The 23,669-nt window shown below is 36.0% G+C and overlaps 1 protein-coding gene and 1 long non-coding RNA gene across 4 annotated transcripts in view; one reads left to right on the top strand and one right to left on the bottom strand.

Moving 5' to 3' along the window:
• Window positions 1-12,576: 12,576 nt before the first annotated feature.
• Window positions 12,577-23,025, bottom strand: LOC103092816 (uncharacterized). Its single transcript, XR_469444.2, has 2 exons — window positions 22,580-23,025; window positions 12,577-12,740 (listed from the first exon to the last, which is right to left on the bottom strand). It is a non-coding gene; the product is annotated as an uncharacterized LOC103092816 (long non-coding RNA).
• Window positions 22,986-23,669, top strand: part of DNAJC24 (DnaJ heat shock protein family (Hsp40) member C24) — a 76,192-nt gene continuing 75,508 nt past the window's right edge. The window contains exon 1 of one of the 3 annotated variants that reach the window (XM_001380328.4): window positions 22,986-23,185. The gene's annotated coding sequence lies outside the window, so the exon portion shown is untranslated. The remainder of the gene's footprint in view (window positions 23,186-23,669) is intronic. The other 2 variants (XM_007497220.2, XM_007497221.3) reach the window with 2 other exon arrangements.

Genomic DNA, 23,669 nt, shown 5'->3' with positions numbered 1-23,669 from the left:
TATCTGACATTCGGACAAACTATTAGTGACTTTTTAAAATCTAGACACACACCTACCTCCATCTTGTCTCAGAAGCAGGATGGCAGATTCTGTCAAATATTTTGCTAAAGTCCAAAGGAATGCTTAGAATTCTATTGATTTCACAGTCTTTTGAATCTTGTCAATAGAAGAAGTATGGCTAGTCAGGTATGGCTTGTTTCTGAAGAAGCCATACTGCCTTGATGGGATCCTCATTTTGTTTTTTAGCTATTCTCCAGCCATATGGATAGGAACTCTTTCTGTGATTTTACTGGTAGAGACAATTCCCAAATAAACTCTATCAATGCCGTTGGTACCTTCTCTACAACTTATAGCTTGTTTTTTTAAACATACAGTTTCCCAAAGTGGTTAAGTGATTTGCCCAAGTAAGAAAGCTAGCCAATGTCAGAAGTAGTCTTCTTGGCACTAAGGCCAACTCTCCAACCACTAAATCTCTCTCTCTCTGCTCCCCCACCCCGTCTCCGCCATGCTTCCAGTTCACTCATCCAAAATCTAAGCTAATTTACAATGTCTCCATAATCACATCCTCAGGTTCTTTTAGTCTAATGAAATGGAATTTGTCTGAAACTAGGGACGTCAATTCATCTAGGCTTATCAGATTCCCCTCTCTTCTGTATTGTCTAATAGCAAGTATATACTGACTGTGCATATGATAAACATGCATCATGTACAATAGAAAAAAACCCTAACAAACCCATAAACAATTTACATTTATGGTCTGGCTTATACTTCTCGTGAACAATATGTTAAAATCAGAAAGATACATCTTTATTACATTTGTTATTACATGAAATACTTTTCTGAGCTTAGAGCTACACCTCTTAAAATATTTAGCTTTGATAACACAACTATAATTTAGAAATTATTTCCTTTTATCTATTTATTCAGATGATCATTAACAACTATTTGTTGAATGTCCACTGGCCTGTGCTAGACATGCTGATGAGCTTTCAGAGATGCACATCCCTCTCATAAGTTTAATAGTCAGTGCTCCACTTTTAGCCTTGGTATACATAAACATGAAAAAACTAGGGAGTATTCATTCTCCAAATAATGCTTTGGGAAGTGAATTACAAGTTTCTGTAAGACAAGAAGACGGTATGGAAAGAGTATATAAAGGCAATCTAAGCACTATAAATCTTTTGGAAAAACTTGACAGAAAATTAGAAAAAAATTGACAGAAGGGATTAGATATGATGCATCTTTGAGTTTTGGATACTTGAGGGTATTAAAAATACAAATAATACACAGAGAGACAGAGATTGGGCAGTATGGCATAGAGTACACCAAGTTGGTCTTGAAGCTATGGATTGACATGGGATACATGAAGCCCTGGATTTGAGTCCCATTCAAAAAGCATTCTGGCTGTATAATTTCTCATTGCTCTAGGATGCCTCCTTTTCTATTAATAGAATTTATTTCCAGGTATCTCAGCCCCTCTCTACCACATCATAGAAGGCATCATCCAGAATACAGATATGAATATATATGTTTTTCATGTTTCCACTTCTCAGTTCATTCTCTAGAGGTGAACATTTACAAATAATTCTTCAAATATTAAATCTGTAGCTGTATATAATGTTCTTTTGTTTCTACTCATTTCACTCTTCATTATCTCATGTAGTTTACAAAATTAATCTGCTCATTATTTCTTATGGCACAGTAGTATTCCATGACAATCATATATCATAATTTGCTTATTACCCAATTAATGGGCATCCTCTCGATTTCCAGTTCTTTTCCACCACAAAGACAGCTGCTATACATTTTTTGGAACATATAGGATCTCTTCCTTTTACCCTGATCTTCTTGTGAAATAGACCCAGCAATAGTATTGTATCTATAGTGCCCTGGGCATGATTCCAATTTGTTCTCCAAAATAGCTGGATCAGTTTACAGTTCCACCAACAGTGCATTAGTGTTCTCACTTTTCCACATGCCCTCTAACATTTGTCATTCTGTCCTGTCATTTTAGCCAATATGATGAATGTGAGATGATACCTCAAAATTTTTTGGGTTTGCATTTCCCTAATCAGTAGTGATTTAGAGCAATTTTTATGTGCCTGTATGTGGCTTTGATGTCTTCGTCTGAAAACTGAGTGTTCATATCTTTTGCCCAATTAGCAACTGGGGGATGGCTCTTATTCCTATAAATCTGACAAAATTTTCTATATATTTTAGACATAACGCTTCTATCCATCATTCTCTGTGACACCTCCCCCCAGATTTTATGCTGTCCTTCTAATATTGGCAACATTTATTTGTACACAAACTTTTTAATTTAATGTACTCAAAATTATCCATTTTATATTTCAATGCTCTCCACCTCTAGTTTACTCACAAATTCCTCTCCTCTCCAAAAAAATCTGATAGGTAATATGTTCCCAGTTCTTCTAATGTGCTTACACTATCTCTTTTTATATCTAGGTCATATATCAGTTTTCATCCTATTTTAGTGAGTAGCATAAGATATGGGTCTTTACCAAGTTTCTGCCAAATTACTCCTTAGTTTTCTCAATAATTTTTACCAAAGAGTGATTTCTTATCCCAATAAGCTGGATCTATTTTGGGGGGAGGTCAAATACAAGGTTACTATAATCTTTTGCTCTGATTTGTTGTATGTCTGTCCTATTCTACATTTCTATTTCTTAACCAATACCAGATAGTTTTGTAAATTACACCTTTATGGTATAGTTTAAAATGTAGTACTATTATACCTTCCTTTTAAAGGGCTGCCTCCTTTATGAGCAAAAAAGAAAAAAAGTAATGGTGGGAGGGGGAAGTTTGGAAACTCAAGGAATAGAGAGCCAGACCTAGAGACAGGAAGTCCTGGGTTCAAATATGGCCTAAACACTTCCTAGCTGTGTGACCTTGGGCAAGTCATTTAACTTCCATTGCCTAGTCCTAACGGCTCATTTTCCTTGGAAACAATACTTAGTATCAATTTTAACACAGAAGGAAAGGATTTATTTTAAAAGACATTAGGTATAGTGGAGCAGTGGGCCAAGAAGCAGTGTCATTTGTTTGCATAAATTTCTAGAAATGGTACTGTAGATTTCTATTGAAATCTATTGTTCTTTGAACTGGTGTTGGGTGGGGGGAAATGACAACAGTGAAGCAGGGAATGTGGATGGCTATAAAATGGGGCAGTAGATCTGGATCTAAGCAAGATAAGGTGGAAAATCCATCTATATCCATGATCTCCTGAAGCACCAGAGATCACAGCCCAGTTCTCAGAAAATGATGATGAGAGTGGAATGGAGATAGCCAGAAAATATCATACCCACATTTGCATACATACAACATAAATATACATGTTGAAGTTGTTAGCTTAACAGTTTCAAAGGAAACAAGGAATTCTAAAAGGATTCTAAAAGGTAAGAACACATCTTGGGTATATGTAGAGGGCAGTCATTGCAAAAGTACAAAAATGGTAGAGGAAGGAAGGGAGGAAGAAAGGGAGGAAGGAAGAGAAGAAGGATGGGAAGAAAGGAGGAAGGAAGACAAAGAAGCAGGAAGAAGAAAAGGGAGGAAGAGATGGAGGGATGGACATAGGAATTGAGCATTTATTCAGTGCCTCTATGTGCAAGGCACTATGCTAAGCACTTTATAAATACCTCATTTGATCTTCACATGGCAGGTAGAGGCTATTACACTCCTTTTATAGTTAAGGAAACTGCAACAGACACATGTTAAGTGACTTGCTCAGGGTACTGCATCTAGTGTCTAAGATTAAATATAACTTCAGACCCACTCCTCTATCTACTGTACTACTTAGATGCTGTTCAGAATTTGAAGAATGAATAAATGGTTAGAAAAGTAGACTGTTGCTTGGTTTTGAAAAGTTTTAATAATGAAACAGAGTAACTTGTATTTGATCCTAGAAATAATAGATAGCCTGTGGATTTTATTTAGCACATTATATTGCTTTTGAAGTATGGACCTGAGTATGGCATACACTCCCAAATCTTTCCAGGATCTTTTCCTGGGTTATGGATGGCTTGTTCGTGTCACCTGAACCCTTTCTGGAACACCAAAGTGGTTCCATAGACACAGATACAAATTATTCTTAAAGCCCTAGGAGAAAGCCTAGTATGAGGGAAATACATATCTTTACCTTCCACTTGTAGTTTATTTATGAGGTCCTACTGGTGTGCTTTCCATTTATACAAATCAATCAGAAAGATATTAAAAGTCAAGGCAACAAATTATCAAACATTTATTAAGTATTTTCTATATACCTGGCATTGTGCTAAGCCCATTAACTCAAATATGAAGCACAAAACAGGAATTCAAAATTAGTAATAACCATAATATAATATTTGCTTAATAGAAGATAAAAGTTTGAATCTACACCTTTCAGTCCATTCAGAAATCTGGGTAACACTCTCCCAATAATGCATATGATTTTTCTTTTGGGAAAAGTAAACACAAACAGAAAAACCATGAGCAAACTTAAAATTATGGATATAGAAATGGATTTCTGCACTCTTTAGAGAATATTCTGCAGAGAGCATTAATTATTTACTGGCTGGGACCCTTCTGCTCCATTGCTGATGAAAACTATCACTTTGGGGCTACTAAAGTAGTATTAAGTCCTTTTAGTTTTAACTGCAACCTTCAGCCTGAGATCTCCAGAGCTCCCTACATGCTGAGGCAGCATGACCCTCAGTAACAAGTGGTTCTCTTTTTTTACTTGAAACTTATATTATTTTTCCCCAATTGCACATAAAATAATTAATAACATTTTCAAAAGAATTTTGAATGTTGATTTCTCTTCCTCCCTCTTCCCCTAGGCTTTATATATGATTCATGTAAAGCATTTTCCCATATAAATTCTTTTGTGGAAGGAAACGAAAAAAAAATTAAGAAATTAAAAAATTTGTTTTGGTCTGGATTCAGACTCCATTAGTTCTTTTTCTGAAAGCAGATGGCATGTTTTATTTTTAATCATGAATCCTTTGGGATTGCTTTGGATCATTTTATTGCTGAGAATAGCTAAATTATTCACAGTTGTTCATTGCACAGTATTCCTGTCACTTTATACAATATTTCTCCTGGTTCTGCTTATTTCACTCTGCTTTAGTTATTGTCTTGCAATTTTTTTAGCTTCTACTGTACATCATTTCTTATAGCAAAATAATATTCCATTACAATCACATACTATAACTCACTTAATCATTCCCTAATTTTTTAAGCCCATACCTTCCTTCTTGGAGTCAATTCTGTGTATTGGTTCCAAGGCAAAAGAGTGGTAAGGGCTAGGCAATGGGGGTCAAGTGGCTTGCCCAGGGTCACACAGCTGAGAAGTGTCTGAAGTCAGATTTGAACCTAGGACCTCCCATCTCTAGGCTTGGCTCTCAATCCACTAAGCTACCCAGCTGCCCCCAACCATTCCCTAATTGATTGGTATTCCCCCTCCCCCATTTTCCAGTTCTTTGATCCCACAAAAAGAGCTGCTTTAAATAATTTTGTACATATAGCTGCTTCTCCTTTTTGTTTTTTATCTTTGGAGGATATGATCCTAGTAAAGGTATTGCTGAGTCAAAGGATTATGTACTGTTTTATAGCTATTGGGCACAGATCCAAACTGCTCTCTAGAATGGTGAAATCAATTCATAACTCTCCTAATATAGTGCATCAGTGCCTCAATTTTCCCACATACCCTCCAAGTATTGTCATTTTTCCTTTTCCGTAATAGCCGATCTGAAAGCATGGGGTGGTAACTCAGCGTTGTTTTAGTTTCTATTTATCTAATTAATATTGATTTAGAACATTTTTGGCATGACTATAGAGAACTTTAATTACTCTATCTAAGAACTGCCTGTTCATATTCTTTGATCATTTATGAAATGGAGAATTACTTGTATTCTCAGACATTCCACTCATTTCCCTATGTATTTGAGAAATGAGGTTTTTTTAAAGACTTGTAAAAATAATTATGGTTACTCTCCATCCTATTTATCCTTGGTTAAATACCCACATCCCCAAATTTGCCTTTCTTTCCATCAGAGCAACCCCTTCTGATCCCTTCTACTTTCCTGTAGGATGAAATAGATTTCTATACCCATTTGTGTATGTTCTTCCCTTATTAAGAGAATTCCAATGAAAGGTTCACATACTCTACTCACCTCCCCACCTACACCATTTCCCCCTCTACTGTAAAAGCTCTTTCATGCTTCTTTTATGTGCATTTACTCAATTCTATTTTCCCCCTTCTCCTCTTCCCAATGCATTCCTTTCTCATGCCTTCATTTTTTTATATCATCCTATCGTATTGTTAGAATGGGATGAGAGGCTTGGGATGAGAGGCTTGGAATTCTGAGGATGACGGACAGGAGTGGAGTGGTAGTTTGAAAAGCAGAGGCTTGTGGGACAAGAACAGTTGGCTGAGAGGATTCTAGAAGGGCCCTTGGTCTTCTGCCTTGAGACCAGGAGCTGGAAAGTCCAGTTTTGGAAATGTTGATGGATTTCTGAAGGCACAAGGGAAGATCCAGTTTCTTTCCTCAAATTAAATATCTATTCTCTCACCAGATATTAAACCACTGATTCCCTCCACTTGCAGCAAACATCTCAGACCCTTTGAAGGGGAGCTGATTGGACTCTCAAAGCAGAGCCTGGCTTTCCTGACCCTCCTTGTCACCCAGAATTGTTCCTTAATTATTTATTTAGGACATTTTAGCATTTAAGACAGTAGAAGGGGATATTAGCTGGGAAAGGGGCAGAGACGTTTGTGGGCACAGTTGAATCAAGGACTGCATAGGAATTGGACAGGGTTGACTCCACTCTCTCCCCTCAACCCTTTTACCAACCCTTGATAATAAATCCCTTAATAGCAGTTAGATCTCTGTATTGACTTTAAACCTTAAAGGAAGGGAGCTTCAAGTAACAGGAGACAGGTCTCAAGCTTGAGGCCAGTCCCACAGTGGTAAGGCCTAGATAAGGCCAGCCACAAACCCCTCAGGGGAAAGGGTATAGTATCCTACCTCTTGGGGTGCTGACTTGGAGAGTGTCATCTTATCTCCCCAGCCATTATATCAAGGGGATTCAAGTGATAACTGGCTGCTTGTTATCAGTGGGGGGGTGGGGGGAGCTGCCATTCCTGCTCTCACAGGCTTTACCACAATTCCTGTTCCTGCTCACATAATTCACCCAATACCTCACTGGTATAACACTTCAATCAGTGAGCCAATCTACTATTTTAACAAGAAGATCTCCCATCTTTATAATCTTCAACACATCCTTGCCTTCTACCTATGCATAATCCTTCTAGCTGCCCTAATAATAATAAAGTTCTTAAGAGTTACAAAAAGCATCTTCCCATGTAAACTATTTCATCTTATTGAATGTCTTTTCATTTCTTCTTCCTGTTTACCTTTTTATGCTTCATGAGTCTTGTACTGGAGAGTAAAATTTTCCATTCAGTTCTAATCTTTTCATCAAGAATGTTTGAAAGTACTTTATTGCATGAATGTCAATTTTTACCCTGAAGGATTATGTTCAATTTTGCTGGGTGATTCTTGGTTGAAGTCTCAGCAACTTTGTCCTTTGGAATATCATATTCCAGGCTCTCCAATCCTCTAATGTAGAAACTGTGAAATCTTGTGTTATTCTGTGATTCCATGATATTGGAATTATTTTTCTGGCTACGTGTAATATTTTCTCCTTGACTTTGGAATTTGGGAATGTTGCTAAAATATTCCTACGAGTTCTCCTTTTGGAATCTCTTTCAAGAGGTGATTGGTGAATTCTTCCAATTTCTATTTTACTCTTTGGTTCTAGAATATCAGGGCAGTTTTCCTTGATAATTTCTTGAAAGTTATTGAGTCTCTTTTTTTTTTTTATCATGGCTTTCAAGTAGTCCAACAATTCTTAAACTGTCGCTCCAAGATTTATTTTCCAGGTCATTTATTTTTCCAATGGCATGTTTCCCATTTTATTCTATTTTTTATTCTTTTGACTTTTAAAAATTTATTTCTTGATTTCATTAGCTTCCATTTGCCTAATTCTAATTTTTAAGACATTATGTACCTGAGTGATTTTTTATAACTCCTTTTCCATATGACCAATTCTACTTTTTTAAAAAGATTTTTTCCAACACTAGCAGTAGCAATTAGAGAAGAAAAAGAAATTGAAGGTATTAAAACTGGCAATGAGGAGACCAAGCTATCACTCTTTGCAGATGATATGATGGTTTATTTAAAGAATCCTAGAGATTCAACCAAAAAGCTAATTGAAATAATCAACAACTTTAGCAAAGTTGCAGGATACAAAATAAACCCGCAGAAGTCATCAGCATTTCTATATATCTCTAACCCATTTCAGCAGCAAGAAGTAGAAAGCGAAATACCATTCAAAATCACCCTAGACAACATAAAATACTTAGGAATCTATCTGCCGAGACAAACACAGGAACTATATGAACTCAACTACAAAACACTTTCCACATAGCTAAAACTAGATCTAAACAATTGGAAAAACATTGATTGCTCATGGGTGGGACGAGCTAACATAATAAAAATGTCAATCCTACCCAAATTAATTTACTTATTTAGTGCCATACCCATTGAACTACCAAAAAACTTCTTTAATGAATTAGAAAAAAAACCATAACTAAGTTCATTTGGAAGAACAAAAGATCAAGGATATCCAGGGAAATCATGAAAAAAATGCAAAGGAAGGAGGACTTGCAGTCCCAGATCTCAAACTATACTATAAAGCAGTGGTTATCAAAACAATTTGGTACTGGCTAAGAGACAGAAAGGAGGATCAGTGGAATATATTTGGCGTAAATGATCTCAGCAAGACAGTTTATGACAAACCCAAAGACCCCAGCTTTTGGGACAAAAATCCATTATTTGATAAAAATTGCTGGGAAAACTGGAAGACAGTGTGAGAGAGATTAGGTTTGGATCAACACCTCACACTCCACACCAAGATAAATTCAGAATGGGTGAATGACTTGAACATAAAGAAGGAAACTATAAGTAAATTAGGTGAACACAGAATAGTATACATGTCAGACCTTTGGGAAGGGAAAGATTTTAAAACCAAGTAAGACTTAGAAAGAGTCACAAAATGTAAAATAAATAATTTTGACTACATCAAATTAAAAAGTTTTTGTACAAACAAAACCAATGTAACCAAAATCAGAAGGGTAGCAACAAATTGGGAAACAATCTTCACAAAAACCTCTGACAGAGGTTTAATTACTCAAATTTACAAAGAGCTAAACCAATTGTACAAAAAATCAAGCCATTCTCCAATTGATAAATGGGCAAGGGACATGAATAGGCAGTTCTCAGCCAAAGAAATCAAAACTATTAATATAAACACATGAAAAAGTGTTCTACATCCCTTATAATCAGAGAGATGCAAATCAAAACAACTCTGAGGTATCACCTCACACCTAGCAGATTGGCTAACATAACAGCTATGGAAAGTAATGAATGTTGGAGGGGCTGTGGCAAAGTAGGGACACTAATTCATTGCTGGTGGAGTTGTGATTTGATCCAACCATCCTGGAGGGCAATTTGGAACTATGCCCAAAGGGCGATGATAAAAGACTGTCTGCCCTTTGATCCAGCCATAGCACTACTGGGCTTGTACCCCAAAGAGATAATAAGGAAAAAGACTTGTATAAGAATATTCATAGCTGCACTCTTTGTGGTGGCCAAAAATTGGAAAACGAGGGGATACCCTTCAATTGGGGAATGGCTGAACAAACTGTGGTATATGTTGGTGATGGAATACTATTGTGCTCAAAGGAATAATAAAGTGGAGGAATTCCATGGAGACTGGAACAACCTCCAGGAAGTGATGCTGAGTGAGAGGAGCAGAACCAGGAAAACATTGTACACAGAGACTGATACACTGTGGTACAATTGAAGGTAATAGACTAGGGACAATGCAATGTCCCTGAACAATCTGCAGGGATCTAAAAAACAGTATCCACAAGCAGAAGATAAACTGTGGGAGTAAAAACACCTATGAAAAGTAACTGCTTGACTACAGGGGTGGAGGGGATATGACTGAGGAGAGACTCTAAATGAACACTCTAATGCAAATACCAACAACAGGGAAATGGGTTTGAATCAAGAACACATGTGATACCCAGTGGAATTGTGCTGGGCTATGGAAGAGGTGGGGGGGGGGGGGAGGGAAGAAAAGAAAATGATCTTTGTTTCCAATGAATAATGTTTGTAAATGACCAAATAAAAATTAAAAAACAAAAGATTTTTTCCTCAGTGAATTTTTGTACTTTTTTTGCATATTTTTCTTGGAAGCTGTGCATGCAGCAGTGTTGACTTTGTTGTCTTCTTCTGAGTTTGTGTTTGGTCTTCCCTGTCACCAAAATACTTTCTTTGTTTAATATTTTTTTTAATTTGCTCATTTTCCAACCCTTTTCTTTTCTTCTAACTTAAAAAAAAACTGTTAAAATTGGGCTCTATAACTGCTTCAAGATTCAGTTTCTTCATGTAACTGCCTTCAGAGCTAGGGGATCTATCTGCTTTCAGTTGTTCCTAGGTGGTATGATATAAGGAAAGATGTGTTTAATGTTCTTCTGGCCTGTACTCTTGTCTGTGAGTAACCACAAGCATTCTCTTCCTCTTTAGAATTGTGACCAAGGTTCCCTGCTTCCCCAAGGCTGCAAGGGCTGGTTTATGCTAGTGATTTTCTCTATATCTCTTAAGGAATAATTTCTAGTGCCAAAAGGTAAATTTGTAATTCTAAAACTTTATTAGAATACCCCACTCTTTAATGAACAATGCAGAATGTTTAGGTAAAAGTAAATGCATGTGTGGTAAATTGCTTAATAAAAAGTTAAATCAGAATTCCTTTAAAACCAGAATACTAGTAAATAAAAAGTGATTGCATAACATAAGATAACTAGCAAAGTCAAATAATAAAGAAAGTTCTTGTAAGTGTTAAACACAAGTATTACAGAATCTGACTTATTTCTCATACTTCATATCGTAATCCAAAGTTGTACTGAATGAGGAAGCAAAAAGAATGCATTGTTGAATATATTTGAAAAATATTTTAGGTATAACTTGAAAATTAAGAGAAAAATGAATGTGTAGGAAGATAATGAATATGGATGTTTCTTCTCCATCTTTCTTTTTTACATACTTCTCTTCTATCTTAGTTCCATCTCTAGGTACCTACTTTTCATTTCTACATCTTTTTCACAAAAGATGCATCCCAAACAAAAATATAATGATTTTTATCTAAAGAAACTATAGGCCATATTTCCAAGGTTTTCATCCATTTAAAAGAAGTACTGACTGGTGAATGGAAATTAAAAAATTGTATGTTTGTTTGTTTTTTTTTTAATGGGAGAAAAGAATGGCTTCAATAATTAGGCAGATAAGTTTATCCTGAACACAGAAAAACACAAATAGCAATAATCAACCAATACCACTTTATAAGAGCAATGCGACAAATGTTTTACTGTGTTAAAGAAAGGCAAAGTTCTAAATTCATCTTGATATCAGTAAATATTTAGACCCCATTTGATCATGCTATAATAGATTAGCTGGGTTCTAGGAAGGATAAGTGGCAAACATATTTAAGAATTAATAAGTAAACTACCACTCTCTGGGGAAACATTTCAAACAGTGTCCCAAAAGAACGTATTCAGTTATATTAAATCCTTTATTGATGATCCAAATCATTTGGAGTCCTTTACCTTGATCTCTCTTTCCATAAAGTTATTTCCACAATTCCTTTAAGAAGTACAAATTTTTCTTTCTTGAGGTTCATTTTCTCCTTGTTGTTCAGGCCTTCTTTCTCCGCTTAGGAAACTGACATATTGTAGTCATAGGGTCACTTGAGTTAGCTGAAAGATTCTCTACTTAAATTGGACAGAGCCTAATTTATGAGGGGAATCTGGGAGAGGCAGAGAGAAGGTTTGTTTTCTTCCACAGTTTAGATGGCACACTTTTGTAAATGTGATAACAATATTTTTTTCTTCCCACTAGAAAATAATTAGAAGGCTACCTGCTTGGTCTTCCCAGTGTTTAAAATGTAAATGTTGGTAGAAGTAAATGAGATAAGACATCTAAGGCATCTGAAGTAGGGAGACCAGGGAGACCCCAGTCAGGTAGATGAGGGAGAAAACTAGCCCATTGTCAGTATAGTGTTTTGGTAGATGTGTTATCTCCTTGATGTGAATATTTCCTCCAAAGTATAGTCCCACTAATGTCTCTTAATCCTGTGGGGCACTTCCCCATGATGTTTTATAAATCCTCTAAATGGGTCATTCAAAGTACGGAGAGAATTCCTCTAGATAATTTGGCACTACATGGATCTAGACCATTCAACTCTTGGTAAATGATTGGCTTACCTTCCTTTTCAGTCATGTGACTCTCTGATGTTATCAAATCTGATAAATATTTGTATCTATAGATATGACTTATGTCTATAGAACTATGCCAAGTGTTGGAACTAGACAGTTGTTTTCTTCAAATTATAAAGCACCTAATTTTCCAATCCTTAGACTATCTGCTATAAAAATGAGTTTGGTCACTGAAATGTGTTTGAAGAAATATATTTTCAGTAGTAAATACATATCAAGTAAGTGGGACACATGGGAAAGATGGTCCTCAACAGGATCAATCAAGGTAGTAGAGGCAAGCCAGGTAGCTTCTTCTTATCCCTTCCCCACATCAGCAGAATTCTTATTCTATCATAGTATCCTATTGTAAGAAAAAGATTTAGCAGGTTTAAAAAAAACTTATATTTTAAAAATACATTTTAAAGCTAGAAATAGATTTTAAAAAATAGATTTATTTTGCTGAAACTTTAACCAACAATTTGATCTAGGTAATAACATTAGCATACTAGATACATCACTACATATTTTGAATAGTCATTTTAATTTTAGATTTTAGTCATTTTGAACTCTCAATTCTATTAATGAAAAGTTACATGTGCCATTTAACTATTATCTTTTTCACATAAAAACTGACATGTATAGATGTTAGAATCAATCATTAGAATCATTCCACTCATATTAAGACATTTCTTTTGAAGTAAGAATGGTTCAAGCTGGTCAATATTCAAACATTTTTGTTTCATTTAGGTCTGTGACTAGCTAAATACATTTTCAAGAGAAACAGTACACCAAAGGAAAGGTAAGTGACCCCACAGGTCATGGAGGGGAAGACAGGAGAAGGGACCAAGTAAGCATATCCTATGTGCCAGGTGTTGTGCTAAGTGCTTTATGAATATCATCTCATTTGCTACTGAGATTACAAAGTCATTTCACTAGTATAGTTCTAATTGCCTGACCTAGCCAAAAATAGTTTTTCAATTCAATTAGCATCGGTGGCATAGCTGTCTATGTTTCCATATAAATGAGAGAAACATCAAATTATGAATAAATTTATTTTCATGAAAATGAATTCACAAATATTAATTTTAGATAAAATGAGATGCAAATACTTCAAATTTCATCAATATTTAAGTGCATAGTTCAGGACTGAAAATTATTCTCAAGTTCCGAGGCCAAACTTTGACCCAGAAACTGAAGATAACAACACTGAAACCTTGATAGACACTTGGTTTGGATTTCATTTGCCCTGAGGCAAGGGCAGAAGTGTTTGGACATGATTGGCATGGTTAAGGTCAAAAGCATGGGCAGAGGATTAGAAAGAGACTTTTTGAGCATGGTTACAATTTCCTTACTTCTCCCTTTCAAAGAGACTCTGGAATATCACTGAACTAAAAGTGGCAATCTTATTCTAGTCCAAGATTTGTTCAAATATCTATTTCGTGAGATTATAAACCTTAATCACCTCACTTCTCTGTGCAATGGAATTCTATAGTCTAACAAATAAGTCCTTGGCCTAACGATAAAGGTCCCCTTGGTCTCTAGCCTTTCTTTCCAGCTTTATCTTCCACTACTCCACAAGATATATTACACGTTCCAGTCAAGCTGGACAATTCAATAGACTTTCTCTGTAATTGATGCTTCCTGAAACCTGCATCTCTTCTCACTCTAAACTTGTTGTGCTCAGGAACACTGCTTCCTCCTTCTCTCTCCATCAGCGTCTCTTGAAATCATACTCAGTAACCTTAAGATCAAGCTCAAATGCCACTCTTCATGAAGTTTTATTCTATCTCCTCCCACTTCTCCCAGCCCCATCACCAGTCATACCTGCAATTATCATTATGGCAGTCATGGCTGGTGGTACTGATGATCATGGCAGTAGTGATAATGACAATGGTTGTGATGATGGTGATGCAGTGAGAACTCACATAGAATACAGAGTTCAGCAATCTGTACCTCTTCTATGCACTTGCCATGTTTCATTTAATATCGTAGTTATTTGTATAGTTCACTTCTAGGGCTCGTATCTTAGATCATTTTTGTGACTCAGCACCTAGCTCATCTAGATACTTATAAATGTTGGATTATTAATTTAATTGATTATTCATTTTCTAAATTTGATTTTATTGTTGAATTCAAACAAATGTGGATAGTAAAGTCAAATTTTTGTAATATATTCAAACATGGTAGGTATTAAAAATATACCTCAAATTCATATAGATGCATACTAAAAAAAGTATAGTTGAAAAAAATGAATATAGTTTAGATGGATTTATATAGATTTATCAGCATTTATATTAGAGACAAAGATGGAAAGTCAAGCAACCTTTAAATTATTATATGTGACTGCATTTTCTCTAGTGCTCCTGCTCACCTGCAGCACATTAGACAAGGTAATAATTTATGATAATCATATGAAAATATACAATTAATATTCATCACCTCTCATTTCTCATCACTTTAGATGATCAGTAATGCAGAGTAAAAATGCTGTCAGATTTCTAATTGCTTTGTAATGGGCTTGAAACAGGGAAATCATTAAAGGCAAACAATCTGTCATTTGTCTGTTACTTTAACTATCACTAAAAAAAACTCATTAAAGAAATTGCTAATGAGCTACAAAAGACTGTACTCAAGGTGCTTCTGCAGTACATTTTTAAAACAATAATGTAAATTGCTTAAATGATTCCCAAGATATATTATAATATTTTTGTGAAAATTCATCAGAAAACATTTTTTCAGTGCATTTTTAAAAGCTATTTGGTTTCATTATTTTGACATTTCATCCATCATTCCAATAATCACTTTAGGAGATAAGTCTTTTTTTTTCATTAGCCTTTAAGTAACTAAAGTAAAAGGTTGAAAGAAGAAGCCAAAACACAAAATTTGTTACTTGCAAAGTGACATTCATTTAGGAAGGAGGATTGGGATAATCGAGAGAATAAAATCAAAAGTAAACACTTAGCTTTGATTTTTTCTTTATCTACTTCTGTCAGATTTTAATACTTGAATTTGCAATGCTTCATGTGGTTTCCTTTTCAGTTGCTGTTTTTTCATGAAAGATTTTTATTCAGCTTTAAATACTGAAGGGCAAATGCATTTGCTAGATCAAGATTTTGATAGCACTATTCAAGATGCATGTTTCAAGATAACTTTTCAAAGACAAAAAGCAGGTCAAATATTCTTGATACATTTTGTATTTCTATTTTAATGATGGGTTGGAAAAACTATACTGATGCTTTGTTAAATGAGATAACCATTGTTGTTGCTGGATGTAGAAAAATGAGAGAATGCTTTTTAGTGGCTTTACATTTTGGAGGATAAAAGATGACAGTTCAGTGGATATTTTTATTATCTTTTGATCATGAGATCTACTTACTGTATGGAAAAATACAATACTCATTAGTAACATTTGACCAATGTAGTGCCTTTGACATAGATAGTATTGAATAAACATTTGTTGATTTTAATTGATATTCACTAGAAACTACAAAAAAGTAAAAATAAATAAAATAGAAGATTTAATCAATTGTTGATGTACTCTACAGTGAATCTAAAGCTAACTTCAAAAGGTTTCATAACACCCTGGAAACATCTTCATTATACTCTCTAATTGACTTAAACAGACTTCATATCAACTGTTTAACACATTTTAACCTACAAATTAACACCACTTGTTCATTCAGATTAACCTTTCATCTGTGAGCCAACTATGTGACAAAAATAAAATCAACTTTTTTAAAATTCAGGTTTAAATTATAATAACTAAGAATAAGTCAGGAGGAGGGAAGAGGTTTCAAAACATAGAAATGTTACACATCATAAATAGCTAGAAGAGAGCAGCACAAGGTCAGAAGGAAAGTTCTGGAACAATTGGAAAGCTCAGAGATAAGCCAGAGAGGACTAATGAAGCCAAAGAAATTACAGATCACAGAAAGAGTAGTTAGGCTCTTTGTGGGAGAAGGGTATGGAGAAAAGAGTAACTATGTTAACCTGAAATAAAGACATTGTTAGTCAAAAAAGAAAAAAAAAGATCTATAACAGGTAATACAATGATTCCACTACAGAATTATATTCAACAAACATTGAGCAACTCTTATGTGCCAACCATGGTGTAAGGTGTCAAGAATACAAACTTGAGAAACAATATGAGTTCCCACTATCAAGGAACTTAGAGTATAGTCTGAAGTTGAAGTATATAATATAATAATTATAATTTTAGTTAGAAAAATGGTTTAATAGCCTGAAAGTGGTGATGAGGGAAAAACACTTCAAGATGGGAGGATAAGAGAAAATTTCATGGAGGAAAATAACACCAGACAGCATAGTGGATTAGAATGCTGAAGTTAGAGTCAGAAAGTCATAAGTTTGAATCCTGCCTCAGTTATTTATTTTTTAATTTTATTTATTTATTTAGAATATTTTTCCATGGTTACTTGATTCATGATCTTTCCCATCCCTCTTCTCTCCCCACTCCTGCTAACAAGCAATTCCACTGGCTATACATGTACCATTGTTCAAAACCTATTTCCATATTATCCAAATTTGCAATAGAGTGATCCTTTAAAGTCAAAACCTCAATCATACACCCATTAAATCATGTGATCACTCCTATGTTTTCCTTCTGCATTTTTACTCCCACGGTTCTTTCTCTGGATCTGGATAGCGTTCTTTCTCATAAGGCCCTCAGGATTGTCCTGGATCATTGCATTGTTACTTGTAGAAAAGTCTGTTAAATTCGATTGTGCCACAGTGTTTCAGTTTCTGTGTACAACGTTCTCCTGGTTCTCTCCTTTCACTCTGTATTAGTTCCTGGAGGTCATTCCAGTTCACATGGAATTCCTCCAGTTCATCATTCCTTATAGCACATTAGTATTCCATCACCATCAGATACCACAATTTGTTCAGTCATCCTCCAATCGAGGAGCACTCCATCACTTTCCAATTTTTTGCCACTATAAAAAGTGTGGCTATAAATATTTTCATATGTATATTTGGGGCATAATTCCAAATTGCCTTCCAGAATGGTTGTATCAATTCACAACTCTACCGGCAATGCATTAGTGTCCCAGTTTTGCCATATCCCCTCCAACATTTATCCTGTCTCAGTTATTCACTATCTGGGTGACTCTGAGAGAGTCAAATAACCTCTCTGTGCAAGGAAGGAAGGAAAGAAGGAAAGAAGGAAGGAAGAAAGGAAGGAAATAAGGAAGGAAAGATAGATGGATGGATGGGTTAGAGAAATGCCAATTAAAACATCTCTGAGGCACCACTTCCTACCTATCATAAATGACTAGTGTTAGAGAGAATGTGAGAAAATAGGTGTACTAATGAACTGTTGGTGGAATTGTGAACTGATCCAACTATACTGGAGAACAATATGGACCTATGCCCAAAGGGGTCTAAAAATGTGCAAACCTTTTGAACCACTTATACCAGTACTAGGTTTATATCCCAAAGAGATCAAAGAAAAAGGAAATGGACCTATATGTAGAAAAAATATTTATATAATTCTTTGTGGAGGCAAAGAACTGAAATTAAGAGGATACCCATCATTTGGAGAATGGCTAAACAAGTTGTGGTGATTGTAATAGAATACTATTGTGCTATAAGAGATGAGAAGTGAGGTGTTTCAGCAAAACCTGTGAAGTTCTATATGAATTGATGCAAGGTTAAATGATTAGAACCAGGAAATAACTGTACATAGTAACAGTAATATTGTAATGTGTTATAAGATGTAATAATGAGAGATTTGGTTACCCTGATCAATACAATGATCTAAGAAAATCTGAAAGGTCTCAAGATGAAAATTGCTATCCATTATTATGAAGAGAACTAATTAATTTGAAGTACATAATGAATTTGACTTCACTTTATTTTTCTTCCCTTTTTTGGTGAAATGGCTAATATGGAAATGTTTTGCATGATTTCACATGAATAATAGGAATCATATTATTTGCATTTTCAGTGCATATAAGAAAGAAGGTAGAGGGGGAGAAAATTTAGAATTCAAGATTTTTTATCATGTTAAAAAATAATACATTGAAAAATATTTTAAAGAATGATAAATGGAAGAGATGAAGAAAGTGTTTCCTTTGTGTTCAAAGGCAATAGGGAATATACAAGGAATATCATCTCATGGAACACTTGTTCATTTTGTCTCACAGTGCTCATAATGAGCATAAGCAAAAAGAATACCAATAGCAACTTATTGCCAACATCTGTTGCAGAGGATAAAAGAGGCAGCATGGTGTCATCAGTGCAAATGCTTGTTCTTACACTTATTATTTTTGTGATCTTAGTCAATTTACCACACCAAGGTTTTGTCCAGCTCTAAATATAGGTTCCTATATAAAAACTGTAGGAAAACTTGGCAAAATTTTCCAAATGATGTCAAAATGTAGTGTGACACTGTAAATTCAATGTCAAGTGGCTTATCTGTGAAGGCAAATAATTTCACAAAATATTATGCAGGTTTACAAAACAAAAAAAAAAAGCCAAAGGCTAATCAGAGATCTCATGTTTTGTGTTCTTCCCCTTTATAGAGTATAATATGCTTTTAAGGAAACAAGGAATATTTCAATTTTTTCTTTGTTTCCCCAGCACTTAGCACAATGACTGATGCATTGTAGTCATTTAATAAATGCTTATTTACTAATTACAATACACCTTGAATACTTTCTTCCAGAAGAGAGGCAGGAGGTACTAGACATTTGGAGAAACATTACAAAAATTGATACTGTATACCTTAACCAACCCAAAAGGGATATGAGTACATTCATCAGCTGTCTCTATGCAGTCAGACCACTGGCTAGTTAAAAGAAATGTCCAAATAAGCATCTAATTAGAAGTGAAGAATATGACAAGAAGACATTGCAAACAATTATCAACAGCTTCAACTTGATCCATTCCAATAAGTTATTGATGCCCAAACAGGCTGTGGGGTGGGAGAAGAGAAGATTGCCATCATTTTATGCAAGACTTTCACTGATGTAAATTATTTGCCACAGTGAAAAAGCTGAAAGCCCAGAAACTGGAGCAGGCAGCAAACATATTATTTCCTTGCCAAGAAAAGAGAATAATCAAGGGTAAGGCTAGTTTAGAACACAAACTTATTTGTAAAACCCTACAAAAAACAATAAAAGAGTATGAGCAGCATCACATGACAAAACAGGGCAAAGACGTGAATGCAAAAACAAGTGTACAGGAAGCATGGCATCAGATTGTACTGAGACACACTAGCCTTTAGATCCATATGTGAAAGTGTCAGGAAAACGACAAATAAGTAAATGAAATTAGTTTCTCAGTTTTGATAGGAGTCTCTCTTCATCACTAGTGCCAGAGCAATTCTTATATTTGGATCGAAATACCTCAGTTTCCAAATTACAGAGAAGTCAAAAATGGGAATTAAAGGTCATAATCTAGAAGACTGACTGGACAAGACAAAATGGCCACTGCTGATCTTCATGGAGGAGAAGATACAATTTTGAAAATATAGAGAAATCATTTTATAGATATTAAATCAAAGGAAAGGGGAAAACAGTAGATCTATTTATTTATCAAAAAAAGATAAAGAAAACATCAATAACTTCTGGTTCATATGTCTACTTTTTAATTTTCATTAAAATCATTTGTATGTATATTATGTATATTAGTATGTGTGTATGTATATTAGTACACACATAGTGTATACTAAAGGCAGTACAGTGCACACAGGCATCAGGAAGACTCATTTTCATGACTTCAAATCTGGCATGGGCCACATTCTAGCTATCTAATACTGGGCAAGTCACTTAACCCTTTTTCCCTCAGTTTCTTCATCTGTAAAATGAACTGGAGAAGGAAATGGCAAATCACTCCAATATCTTTGCCAAGAAAACCCCAAATGGGGTCACAAAGAGTCAGACCAAACTGAAAATGACTGAACAATATTACCAGAGATCAAGAACCAGTGTTCTTGATCAAAATACATGGAAAGGAAGTACAATTTTCCATAAACTACTTTCTACAGTATATATCTTTACCGTTATACAATTGACAGAAAGATACAGATAATACAAGATAGCATTCTATTGTGTTTATTATAAAAAGGCAAAGCAAAAAAACAGTCTTAAAGACTCTCTTCCAGGAAGGAATCTCCAATACATATGTTAAGACCATACAAGGTTTCTTGAATAATGCAATAATGGAAGTAACTGCTCAATGGACTTCAATTACTGTCATGAATTGAGGTATAAAATAGGAAGATGAATGTTCACTGAAGTTGTTTGATACAAAGAGGAAATATTATATGGATTAAAATGAAAGAGAGATTCCCTATAGATAGTGAGGTCCCACAGAAGCTCATGAGCTAGGACTAGGACTCTAACTAACTCCCCATGCCCTAACTCAGTGTGCTGGAGTCATCTGTAACTGGCTTGCAAAGCCAATTGTTAAATTTTTAGTGTGAGTATTTATACCAAGTACAAATCAAGACTTAATAGATTATTTTGTTGATTGTCTAACCTTAAAGTTTTAATAATGAGATGAAATTTAAGTGTATGTGCCTACATTTTTTTACCTTAGACTGTCCAGTCATTAAATATTTACTAGTACTGTTGAGCTGGCTAGGTAATGTAACAAGCAAAACACTGGACCTAGAATCAGGGGACATATACTCTCTGCCTCAGTTTCCTCATCTGTAAAAGAGGAACAATAATAATATCTGTCTCTCATAGTGGTTGTGAACATCCAATAACATAATTGAGATAAAATGAGATAATAATGAGGTAATAAGAGATGACAAAATCTAAGATATGTAAACAGATATACTTTTCTAACTATTTCAAATATAATATTTCACTTCCTACAACTTCTCAGAGATAGTAAGATAATAGTAAGATAATTATTGCGGTTGTTGTTACCCTTAAAAAAAAAACAACAAGCTTATTTTCCATCTTGGAATCAATACTGTGTACTGGTTCCAAGACAGAAAAGTAGAAAGGGCTAGGCAATGGGGATTAAATGACTTGCCCAGAATCACACAAGTGTCTGAGGCCAGATTCAAATGTAGGTCCCTCAGTCTCTAGATCTGGCTCTCAATCCACTGTGCCACATAACTGCCTCTTGTTGTTATCTTTTTAAGAGTGGGGAAACTGAGGAAGAACTAACTTGTCCAAGTGAGGAAAAGAAAGGAATAAGTATTTACATAGAGCCTATTATATACTGTGTACTTTGCTAAATGTTTTACAGATATTGTCTCCTTTCACCCTCACAACCTGAGAAGTATATGTTGTTATTATCCCTATTTTACAGTTGAGGAAACTGAGGCAAGCAGAGAAGGTATGCAACTTGCTTAGGGCTCCATTGCTAGGAAGTGTCTGAGGCCAAATTTTAATTCGGGTCTTTCTGATTCTAGGCCCAGAGCTCTATCCAAAATGAGTGGAACTAAAACTGCTTCTTTTTGCTGTACCAATTAAAAGATGTAATTGCATTTCTAGGTCAGAAATCTGATTTAGTATTTTAGTTATTTAGAAATTTAGAAATCAGTTCAATTAAAAAAAAAGTTGATTAAAGGGGCAGGTAGGTAGCTCGGTTGATAGAGCACCAGGCTTAGAATCCAGAAAACCTGGGTTCAAATTCGATCTCAGAGACTTTCTTAGCTGTGTGACCTTGGACAAGTAGCTTAACTCAATTGCCTAGCCCTTGTCATTCTTTTCTTAGAGGTAATTAATACTAAGACAAAAGGTAAGGGAAAGGAAGAAAGGAAGGAAAAGGAAGAAGGAAGGAAGGAAGGAAGGAAGGAAGGAAGGAAGGAAGGAAGGAAGGAAGGAAGGAAGGAAGGAAGGAAGGAAGGAAGGAAGGAAAGAAAGTCATTAAAGGACAAAACACCGCATTGGACACTAGAGATAGAGTAAAAAAAAAAACAGAAATAATTCTATGTCTGTAGGGAATTGAAAAGAAACAATATAGATAAAACAAGGAAATACAAAATAATGAAAAAGCAATTTAAGAGGAGACTATTACCAACTGAAGGACTCACGGAAGACTCACAAAACAAGTAGCACTTGAAACACTCCTTTGTGTGACTGGGGAAGTCACTTAAAATCTCTTCATCAGTAAAGTAAGGGTGTCCTGTTAGATGGACTCTGGGTTCCTTTCCACTTCTAAATATGTGATCTTAAGGACTTCTTTAATCCATGTTTTGTTTTGTTTTTTTCTCACCTGCAAAATGGGAATGACTCACGTCCCTCTGGCTCCCCAGGACTGAAGAGGAGGTAAGTGATGCGAAAGCTCATGCAAACGCAAGGTGCCCCTCCTTAGAATTAATTTTGGTGCCCAGCTTTGGTCGTTGCTGAGCTTCTCCCAAGTCTCCTTTCTCTGAGAAGAACCAGGGAAGCAGCATAACTTCGGAGACTTGGAGTTCTGCCTTTGGAAATTATCCCGAGACCAGGCTTCAAGTCCCTACGTGCCGCCCCTACTCTTCGGGGCTCCAGGTCCTCTCCATTTACTCAACCCAAGGCTGGACCAAAGGAAGCCCTGCGCTCAGAGTAGCAAGATACAAGGGCTGAGCCTGCGCAGTGGCCCGAGCGCCATGGCCCGCTCCGGCCTGAGAGGCGTCTGGTTACCATGGAGACGGCGTAGAGGTCGTGGATGTTACGTCCACCTGGTGTTTCGGCCTTTCTGGCCCGGCTGGAAACGAGTCTTCCTCTCAAGCCTAAGGGTTAGAGAACGCGGGGGAGGGAGGTCTCTCGACCTACTTCCGCCGGAAAGGCTGCTGCCCAGACGCCGGCGGCCCAAACCTCTTCGCTATCGCGACTGGGAATTCTGGTAAGACAGTTCCTCGTTGGGTGCAGGGACCGATAGGTGGTGGAAGGAGGCTGGAGGCCGAGGAGCCGCGGGCCCGATGGAAGGTGGGAGGAGGACCTCCGGAGGTGGCCTCAGTTTCGGGACCCTGGCACAGGTCCGGAGCCGGAAGGCGTCCAGCTGTTCCCACTCCCTCCTTTTACAAATGGGGAAACTGAGGCCCAGAAAGAGGAAGGGTCGAAGTTGGCTCCATTTTGGAGGTCTTCGCCTTAGGGCTTGAGTTGGAAGGTGCTCGAAAGGCCGGCTGGACCCACCCACTCCTTTTAAACATAGTGAATCAGAGACCCAAAGAAACTTACCCATTGTCAAACAGGTAGAAAGTGGCCAAATTAAGATTCACAATCAGGACCCTGTGGCAAACAAACTCTTATATAGACCTAGTTCCTATCGTGTGCCAGGCACTCTGCCAAGAGCTTTGTAAATATGAATCTCATTTTGTTCTCTCAAC

This window comes from Monodelphis domestica, chromosome 6, assembly GCF_027887165.1.
Source record: "Monodelphis domestica isolate mMonDom1 chromosome 6, mMonDom1.pri, whole genome shotgun sequence".
NCBI classification, from domain to species: domain Eukaryota; kingdom Metazoa; phylum Chordata; class Mammalia; order Didelphimorphia; family Didelphidae; genus Monodelphis; species Monodelphis domestica.
Note: the sequence above shows the minus strand (reverse complement) of the source record. Positions and strands in the feature narration are given on the sequence as shown.